Genomic DNA, 10,951 nt, shown 5'->3' with positions numbered 1-10,951 from the left:
TCTCCAGCTAAGCATCCATGCCTTGAGTACTGACCAACTTGACCCAAAAGTGTGAGCCAGATACACATTTACTTCAGTGGAAAATGTCATTTCTTTGAAACGTTGTAAATGAAAAACCATCATGGTAGAAATACAGGGAAATTAAAGGGTAGAATTGAAGATTAATTGTAGTAAGACCTACTGTTATCAAATAACGGTTCTCTATTTTCTTACAATAGTTTTCATTAAACCAAAAGTTTGATTATTTAAATCAATATTTAAATATACATTCAAGTATTTAAATAGATGCAGTTACAAGAAATGTGTTATCTCAGTCTGGGCAAAGGCAGCAGACACTCAAGACAAAAGGCCACATGGTGACAGGCAAAATGTGGGAGCAGGATGTGACTTCCCATAATCTGATGTGAAGTGGGGCACTGGGCCAAATGAGTTCCAGCCTTATTAATTCCTTTGTCTAAAGCCATTGCTTACTCTTGGCAAATTAGAAGTCTCCACTAAATACCAAGAAATTATGAGTACTATATTGATTTAGAAGGCTTAGGATTTGGCTATTTTTTAAATGTCTACAATTGCTTTACTGTTACAAATTTGACACAATGCAACAGAAGAAATCTTATATTTTCACTAGCACCAAATTTTGGTAAAATGTACAAAATTTGATTTTTTTTTATAAACATCAAGTACTCCAAGTAACAAATGTTCCCCAAATATAGCCCTTCAATTGTAGATAAATGTGCGTAAAGTAAACATACTCTACTTTATGCAGTATTTGAAGACAAACAATCCCTGAGTCACTCAGAACTGATGTTTGCATAGAATGTAATCCCAGTGGAAAGCCATGTTTAAATAATAAAAATATTTTCCTGTGAAGTTTTTGATAAAGGCTGAGCTGAAAACAAAATAACTCATATTTATACAGCTAAAACAGAAATATTTTTAAAATCCTTTTTTGGGGAGCTCCTTAGTGAATTTTATTTCTAAATTCTGAATTCCTTTTGTGAACCCTACTCTAGAAGCAGAGATTATCAAGTGCTTCTGGCTCTAGTCTCTGGATGCGGATAGCTGGGTCTCTCAGCAGACAGGAAGCATAGGAAGTGTTGGCTCAGGCAAAGGCACCATGTTAAGTTCTTGGGGCCCACATGTGAGTAACAGCAGCAAGCCTAGTGACTCTCCCCGGGAGCTGTCATACCATCAGGAGAGCACATCCCTCTACACAGGCTCTACCCTCCTCTAAAAGAATGTCAGGGCCAATCCTGCCATGCCTTGTACCCATTATCCCCCAAATTTCATCTCTATCCCATTCCTTCTATGACTAATTCTGACCAAATCCTTTAGCTGGGTCTTTGGAGCTTCCAGTCCTCAATCAGCTAACACCCCTGTGTCTTCTACTTCTTGAAATAAAAACCTGGATTTGTCTTATTGAAACTCTCTGGCTCCCTGACTTCTCAGCCCTCTGGAAGTAGCTCCACATTTTTCTGGTAAGAGTCTTTGGGTCCCCAGTGCCCCTCTCAAAGCACTGATTCCGTGTTCTTGATCCTGAGAGGTTCTCGACACCTTCTCCCTCTCCTCACTGCTGACGTCTCCTCAACTTATAATCACTTCCCTCATTTTTTGAAGAACTCAACTCCTATCCATGGAAACTTCGCCCTCCCCTCCAACTCATTATCATTCTCTGTTGTCTCATATGGGCTTTAATGAACACAAGAAGGAGGCAAAAATATATGGCAAGATGTTCAATGTGACTAACAGTCAAGCAAATGCAAATAAAACCCATGAGTTTCAATACTATCCAATTGAAAACGTTTTTTTTTTTTTTTTTTTTTTTTTTTTTTTTTCAATTTTTATTTATTTATGATAGTCACAGAGAGAGAGAGAGAGAGAGGCAGAGACACAGGCAGAGGGAGAAGCAGGCTCCATGCACCGGGAGCCCGACGTGGGATTCGATCCCGTGTCTCCAGGATCGCGCCCTGGGCCAAAGGCAGGCGCCAAACCGCTGCGCCACCCAGGGATCCCTGAAAACGTTTTTGACATGATGAGCCTGATAATATTGGGTGTGTTAAAGATGTGGATACATGAGAGTCCTCACCACTGAGGAGACTGTACAACCGTGCAGCCACAATAGAGAGCAATTTTGTAATAAAAGCCAGGTTGGAGATAAACAAACCCAGAAATAGTGCTTCTAGATACATGTGCATGGAAACAAACATTGCAAAGTTGATTTCATTATTGTTTATACCAGTATGACAACCCAAATGCCATCAACAGATGGATGGAGGATTAACTGTGGCTTTTTCATACACTGGAATAGTACATAGCAATTAAAATACACATACAAAACAATAAACACACAAATTTGGATGAAGGTTAACTCTGGGGTAAGAAAAAGGATAGTGTGGCTGGGGAAGCATACAAATGGGTCTTCATCTATATCTATTATATATTATTTGTTATATTAAAAAAGGAGGAGCGAAAAGATGAAACAGTTTAACCTGAGTAATAAGCAAAATTTTTAAAACAAAAAAAAAATGTTCACTCAATTCCTCTTGGCAACAAGATTGGAAACCTTAGATGACTTCAGAATTTCAAATAATCTCTCAGTAATATAAATGCTTTCTGCAGAGGAAGAAAGAAAGATACTTGGCTGTTATTCAATTAATCCTATCAGTGTTAGGCATCTAAGCTTAAAATTTGCATGAAATTAATTCATGTGAGGAATCAATTATTCTTAGGTATTTAATATTGATCACAATTACCAAATAACAGTCAGACCCGCACCACACTTTGTACTATATGGAAACAATCCTATGCAAGTACAAATCTCCAAAAGGGTTTAGCAAAAAAAAAAAAAAAGTAATTTGTTTCTACACCTGGCCTTACTTAGGGAGAGCAAGGCTTTATTTATTCAACATCATTGTGAAATGAAGTGTTTCAAATAATTTTACGCCTTTAAGTGCCAAGACTTTTTTTATTAATAATTTTAACCACTTGGATTGAAATCATTTTTGGAAAGCTGTTACACATGTGGATGTTTTTTTCTCCCCTTTCCTAAGACGGTAAGCAGAATATGCTTAAGGTTTTCATGTTGACCTGGGGTCAAGATCAGTTAGGCTCTCGATCTCATTTTGCCATATAATTCCAGAGGCCCCTTGTCTACTTTTGTCTCCCAGAAGTATATGGGGTAGTGGTACTTTGGGATGCTCAACAATTGGTCCTGTTTTCTCCAGAAAATCACTCTTTTTCATCTGCATCGAAGCCATTACCTCAGTCAACTTCCCTGAGCTTGAGTCACATCTCTTCACAAACACACATATATCAATACCCCTTTATTCCCATGATACTTCTGACTGAGCTTGTCCATATTTCATAATTATCTTCGCCAAAATCAATAGCAGTAATCTGTGCGTAAGGACTGTTCATCCCAGTGGTAAATGACTACAAGACTGGGGATCTGAGTCGCTGTGTCTGTTTTAAGCTCATGTCCTCCTTAACTCTCACATAGTCAGCCTCCAGCCATGGCTTTCTTATTCTCCGTATTTAATTCCACCTTTTCTATGCTGGTTGTCATCCATGTGGGACTAAGAAATCAGGTGATTTATTCTAACATAAGAACACATATGCCATTCCTGACAGGGTAGAGTCTTTCCTCTGGAAAGTACGTAAGTCTGGGTGCATGCATGTGTGTCTGTTTCTCTCTCCTCTGCGATGCCCCCCAGATAATTGAGTCATCAGAGGCTCCCTCTCAAATGGCCAGGCATTGCCAAGAACTGGGCCACTGTCTATGAGTCAGGCCAATCCATGCCAGTGGTTCATTAGCACTATTACGGAATTGGCCTTTGTTTTGATTCCATCCCTGAATAGACAAGGGGGCATTTAAAACTAGTTCTTTCTTATTCTTAAACATTTCCAGATAAAATTCTGGTAACCTGAGAAGTTTTCTTAAAGGACTCCTAACAGACAACAAAAGCATCCGTTGTGATTATTACTCCATGCTAAATTTTATAAGTCACCTACTAGCATTTATTTGATTCCACTTCTTTACAAACAAAGAGAAAATTTGAAGTGGGTGGACCTGCTACTCTCCAAGCCAATGGTCAGCAAATGATAGCCTACAGGCCAAATGCTGGTAGTTTTATAAATAAAGTTTTATTAGAACTACTTCATTAGTTTATATATTCTATGACTGCTTTCAGGCTACAGTGGCAGAGTTAAGTAGTTGAGACAGAGACTGTCTGGTCCAGAAAACCTAAAATAGTTATAGAAAAAGTTAACCAACACCTGATCCAGGTTAACTAGTCATTCTTAACTAAACAAGTTTATTTCTACAAAGAGGTGAATTCTAGCAATACCTTTCTTTTTTGAAATGCAAACATGGAAAAAATGTAAAATAATCAGCTACTAAGCAAGTGTTTAATAGTTTTTGAACTATTTAAATGTTTTTGGTCAGTTCTTCACGGCTGACATTATTCACCCTACACGAGGGCAGTTCTAGGCAACCATGGAGATTACATGCAACTCCCAAGAATACCAGTGATGAGAGCCTCTAACCACAATGTCCCAGGGGTGCATGTTATCATTTTGTCTCAGATATTAAAATGAGATAAGATATAGAAAATATCTTAAAAAGTGCTTGTGCTCTTCAGAGTAAGACATAATAGATGTGGCATTATACCCACGATTTAGAAAAATTGCAAGCCCTGACAAATGGCTGGTAATTAATAGACTGTAATGTTATTAAGGAAACTTAAAGTGTATACTTTTAAAGAAAACAAAACAGAAACATTATTTAGAACCACTCACATTGTATTTGGGTTATATCTACAAAATATTAAGAAAAGGAAACAGCATAATTCCTTTCTAAATGTGGCATCAGAAAATAGAATTAACATTTATAAATTTTTTATACTTGATAATACATTTCAAGTATTTACTTGTTGTATATAGTTATGATGTTTGAGGGTACATGATTTGGGCCACATTAACCTAAGAGCATGAAATAACTATTTAAGTGCTTATATGAATTCTAATATATTTATGTGTTGGACACACACGTTGAATAGGCCCATTAAGTGGGATTTCACTGAAACTCAACTTTATTTTTGTCTTCACACTGCCCTTTGAAACTATTTAGTGAATGAAGCTTTGCCCCTGCACTAGATAAAAACTCAGCAGATTTCCTGAGTTTTCCATTCATTTTAAGGTAATAGACACTGCCATATTCACTTAAACAAAATACAGTCAAATTTCAAAAATTAAGAGTCCAGTTCAGGACATTAACCAATATTTCAATCTCCACTCAATCTTACACATGTACCTTATACTCATATAGTCCCTACTAAGGTCAGGTACTGTGTATTTTACCTAAAAAATGAAAAGCTGAAGTAATCAAAACAGCATGGTGCTAGTGAAAGAATAGGAACATAAAGATCAGAACAGAACAGCAAGTCCAGAAATAGACCCAAACAAATGCAGTCAACTGGTCTTTGAAATACAAGCAGCAGTTAAATGGTAAAAAAAAGTCTTTTTAACAAATGGCACTGGAACAATTAGATGCACACTCACACACACACACAAGCCAACTTAGATATAGACTTTATATATTTTACAAAAAATAACTCAAGAATAGACCTAAATATAAAATGCAAAACACAGAATTCCTGGAAGAAAACATAGTAGAAAATCTAGGTGACCTTGTGTTTGGCAATGAATTTTTAAATACTATACCTGAAGCAAAAATCCATGAAGGAAGAAATTGATAAGTTGGAATTTACTAAATCTAAAACCTTTTGCTCTTCAAAAGATGCTCTTAAGAGAATGAAAAGAAAAGCCACAGATTGTGGGAAAAAAAAAAATCTTCACAAAATACTTTCCAATAAAGAACTTGTGTTTGAAGTAGAAAAAAAAATTCTTAAAACTCAACAATAAGAAAACAAACAGTCCAACTAAAAATTGGGCAAAATATCTGAGCAGACACCTCACCAAAGAAGACATATGGATACTAAATAAGCATATGAAAAGATGTTCAACGCTCTTTGTCTTTAGGAAATTGCAAATTAAAACGAGATAAACCATACATCTATTAAAATGGCTAAAATCCAAAATACTGACAACACTAATTGCTGGCAAGGATGCAGCACAATAACAATATTCATTCATTGTTGATGAGAATGCAAAACTGTACAGTTACATGGGAAGACGGTTTGGCAGTTTCTTAGAAAGCTAAATATAGTTTTTTCATACACTCTTAGGTGTTTACCCAACTGATTTGAGAAATTTATGTCTACACAAAGATCTGCAAACAATGTTTATATTTATAGCAGCTTTATTTATAATTGTCAAAAACTAGAAGCAACCAAGATGTCCTTCAGTAGGTAAATGGCTAAATAAACTTTGCAACATCCATATAATGGAATATTATTCAATGATAAAAAGAAGTGAACTATCAAGACACAAAAAGACATGCATGAATCTTAAATGCACATTGCTAAGTGACAGAAATCAGTCGGAAAGGCTACATACTGCATGACTCCAGTTATATATATATATATTTCTCACATCTCATTTTGGTAAACAGCATATTTTGTATCTTAATGCCATAATTGAAACTTCAATGTTAATGTCCTGCCATAAATTTATATAAGCACATTTTCAGGGGCCAAGAAATATTTACCCACAAGATAATTCTAAATATAAACGTACTAACTTTATACGTTACATTAGCCAGATTATGGTTGACTCTTGAACAACCCAGGTTTAAACTGTGCATATCCACTCATACTCAGATTCTTTATGGTACATAAAAAATTGTAAAGCTATTTTCTCTTCCTTATGATTTTCTTAACATTTTCTTTTCTGTAGCTTCACTTATTGTAAGAATGTAGTATATAACACATATAACAAAATATGTGTTAATTAACTGTTTATGTTATCGGCAAGGCTTCTGGTCAACAGTAGGTAATTAGTGGTTAAATTTGAGGGGGAAGTCAAAAATTATACCAAACTTTCTACAGTGCAGGGGTCAATGTCTCTACTACTGTATTATTTAAGAGTCAACTGTAAAAGCTCCTCAAGTGCTATAATCCCATCTTCTACTACTTTGTAACCTATATACATACATAAACACATTCTCCCATGAAGAAATGTCCCAAAATGGACTCAATTAACACTGGTAGCAGACTTGTTGATGATATATCTGTGTGTACTTAATTCTGCAAAACAATCAAGCATGAGTCTGTCATTGGAACACATAATTTGAAGCCAGAACTGGAATTTCTGAGTTTCCAACTAAATCACTAGGTCGATTACTGGAAAAGCTGGCATTGGTTAATACAACTATCATAACAGAAAGATCCATATCAGTCAATACTGAAAATCAAAATAGTGTACTCAAAGCAAAGTGAATCTCCAAATAGCTATCATAAGACCCAGGTAAAATATTTTCTTGTACCTTGTAATTCATTTGAATCTATAAAATTGACAGCATTATTTATTTATTCATGAGAGACACAGAGAGAGAGGCAGAGGCACAGGCAAGGGAGAAGCAGGCTCCTTCTCTCACATCTCCTGATGTGGGACTCGATCCTGGGACCCTGGGATCACACCCTGAGCCCAAGGCAGAAGTTCAACTGCTGAGCCATCCAGGCCTCACGAACTACATCATGTTTACCCCCAGGCTAGCAAACCAGCTCAGCTGGCCCTAAAGTATGTAACAATGGGCCCATGGCCATGGTTTCCTTGGGTCAGAGGGAGATCCAACGGGTTCTAAGCAGTTCCTCTTTTGTGAAGAATGAAGTTTCTTCACCTTCTGTTCACAGGATTGCAAAAACCCAGGGCTATTGGACAACAGGTTGTGCACAAGCCAGGGATGGATTCGTGGATGACAAGGCCAAGCCCAAGCTCCATTCCTAATGCTCACCCAGCCTGAGTCTCTTCCCCTCCCCACTTGGAACACTCTGTGCGGCCTACTCCCGCTACCTCCTCTTCCCTTTTCCCAAACCTCCAGGCTTACTTCGCCTTTGGGGGTGGAAACTCTAGCTAAATATAAGCATGCAGGGGAGTCTGCTCTTCCTGAATTAGGCCAGCGGCTCCTTTAAGTCTTTGTTTCTGCTTCTGTGTGGGCCAGGGTAGGGAAGCTGGCCCCCAGGGCACCAGTGAGAGAGCAGAGGGAGAAAGAAACACTGTACTTATGTCAGAAAACACAGATTTAATACTATGAGATGTAGCCCTGTCATAAATGCTTTCCAACCAGTATCCTTTCCACTTGCAAAATCTGCTATCTTTACTCACCTCCCAAAAAAAGGATTTTAAAACAAAAAGTGACACAGTCTGAAAATGTTTAACCAAGACAGACAGCGGAGCTTAATAGGCAGAGCAAAGGTCTTGGCCAAACAGGAGAATTTAATAAGTTTGGCTAAGTTGAGGTCATGGTCGGGGGCAATGAGAAGGAGAATCTTAGGCAGAACTTAAGTCACAATTGATGGCCAATGACCAGGCAGGGAAACCATCTTAAGCTGAAAGAAGGTATGCCTTAGTATCCAGGAAAAAGTGGTGACCAACACCAGGTAGGTGCTTTTGTCCTGACTTGGTGGTGGGGGGTTGGGGATGATTACTGAAGTTTTGTAGCAATCATCAGTCCTAAGAGAATGAATGGAAGCTCCTAGAGACGGAGTATTTGGACAGAATCAATCCAAATAGATGGAGATTCTAGAATAACTCCAGAGATATTCTGATAATGGAAGCCTGCTCTGAGGAAGGTTTAATTGACATGAGTTTTAGAATGCTTGATGGACTTTGAGCTTACTCTAAGAAGACTAGCAAGTGAGGTTTAGGTCAATAACCTTTTTTTTAAATTGCAGTAGAGTTGACACACAATCAATAAACCTTACTCTTAACCCTCAACTCTTACCTCAAAGTTCATGGAAATCTATTAAGACCTAACACCAATTGGCCTTTTATAATTTGCTTTTGATTAAGATATTGGTGTTAGGAAACATTTGTGTCTTAGAAACTCTTGTAATTTCCTGCTAATAAAGGCATCTCCCAATTTATGCTAAATATTTCTTTTAGGGATGCCTATATCTGTTTCAGGACAAATCATTTGTAAACAGCTTGTGATTAGTATATTGCTGTGTCTCAACTCAGTGGTATATGAACATGATGTAGTTTTATTTTTCTCTAATTACTGCCTTCAAGCAACTTCAATCTAATCTGCCCTTTGCATTCCTTGGTGACATGCTAGGCAGATTTCAAAAGTTTTCTGGTTATTTTCCTATTATTAGAACTCAGTCCAATTAAAACTCTAATCTCAAACTTGATTTGCATATAACCTCTCCTCCCATCAGCACGGGTTTAACCAGAGGCCCTAGGAGTTGAGAGAGCACCAGGGCATGGGAAGTTCTGAGCTGCCTTCCCCCACCCTACAGCGCCTGGTCTTCTCTCCAGTATGCTGCCGGGAAAGAGACAGAGAGGGGTCTCTTATCAACTGGCGCCTGTGATTCCTGTTCCCAAGGGCTGCTTCTCTTCTGAGGGTGAAGTTAACTGGCTTTGTAGACAGACACCCCCATGTGGTTGGCATTCAAACACCTGCTCTTCAAAGAGCTCATGTAAGAGCTCTCACTTCTCTGACTAGGGGAGATCTAACCCTGGCTCCACCCTCCACCTCATTCCTTTTCTCCTCCCACCCCCAACACCCATCGCTTATAACTGCAGAGAACCCAAGACCATGCCACAGCACCATGCACCCCTCTCAGGAGCAGCTCTTTTAAATGATGCAAGCCTACCTACCTTCCAGTGTGTTCTCCAGGCCTATAGGAGACACATGGGTCTTCACCATGGCCATATCTCTCAACCTCACCATCTCCCAAGTCCTCATCCCTGTTTGGATGAGATGAGATGGGACCTGTGAGCACACATCAGCAAGTCACCTACTTGGAGACCAGGATGCCCACCTCCCCTTGCTCAACCTCTACAGGTAATTTCCTTGGAGCCTCCCTGTCACTGGGCTTGAGGCTTATAACTCATTTCTCCCTCCCCCAGGAGACAGAGAGGAAATAGCTTCTCAACACAAATACTGCACCTCAATGGCTTGTTTTCTCTCTTCCTTCTTCACTCCTTAGTTTTCTTGTATAGATTGGGGGATGCAGGAGGTGGGCAGGAGCAAATGGCTGGTGGTAGAGGGACTATTCATTACTTCCTAACAAGCCTAGAGGAAGTGGCTTCCAGGGGTCCCCATGAGTTGATGGTTCTCTCCACAATAGCAGATAGCTCTCACCTGTTGCTTTCAGCTGTGGGATCCAGCTCCCATTTGAGGGTATCAGCAAAAGATCATGCAATAGGCCTCAGCAGCCTTCAGAACAAAAATGCATAAACTTAAAAAAAAAAAAAAACACATATACACACAATATTTTCACCACAGAATCCAAGGCACAAATCTGTTTGTCAGGGATGAGTGGGACAGTGCGTCTTTTTCGTGTAGGCACAGAAATCCTCTCCTCTCCACAATATTCATTCTCTTGTGAGCCAGTTGGGAAGGAAAGACTGTTTGCCCAGCTGAAGAAGCCAAAGGGCTGCTTGGTGACAGGGAACAGGCTTCCAAACCCTCCTCTGATACCTGAGGGAGGTCATGCTCAAAATTCCCAAGCCCATGGAGAATTCAATCTCTTCTTATCCTCAGTCCCCACTTAACCCCAAATTCAGTTGATAAGCCACTAATTAGAGGACAAATCTGAAGAACATAAAAGTACAGACAAATCAGATAAGTCTGAGATAAGGAGAGGAGTTGTCGGTAGAGTATAGGATATTCCCTCTGTGATTTTCAGAGTACCCTCCTGAGGAAATGTGGATTTTATTTGACGGCCCGAAATAGAAAAGAAAGGGCTAGTGTAGTGCAAGGCTGTTCTCTCTCTCACAGCTCTGCATCCCCACAGTCAACCTCTGAACTGATGATAACTTTCAG

This window comes from Canis lupus, chromosome 5 (genome assembly GCF_003254725.2).
Source record: "Canis lupus dingo isolate Sandy chromosome 5, ASM325472v2, whole genome shotgun sequence".
In the NCBI taxonomy this organism is placed as follows: Eukaryota; Metazoa; Chordata; class Mammalia; order Carnivora; family Canidae; genus Canis; species Canis lupus.
The sequence above is the reverse complement of the archived record's forward strand: the minus strand, read 5'-3'. Positions refer to the sequence as shown.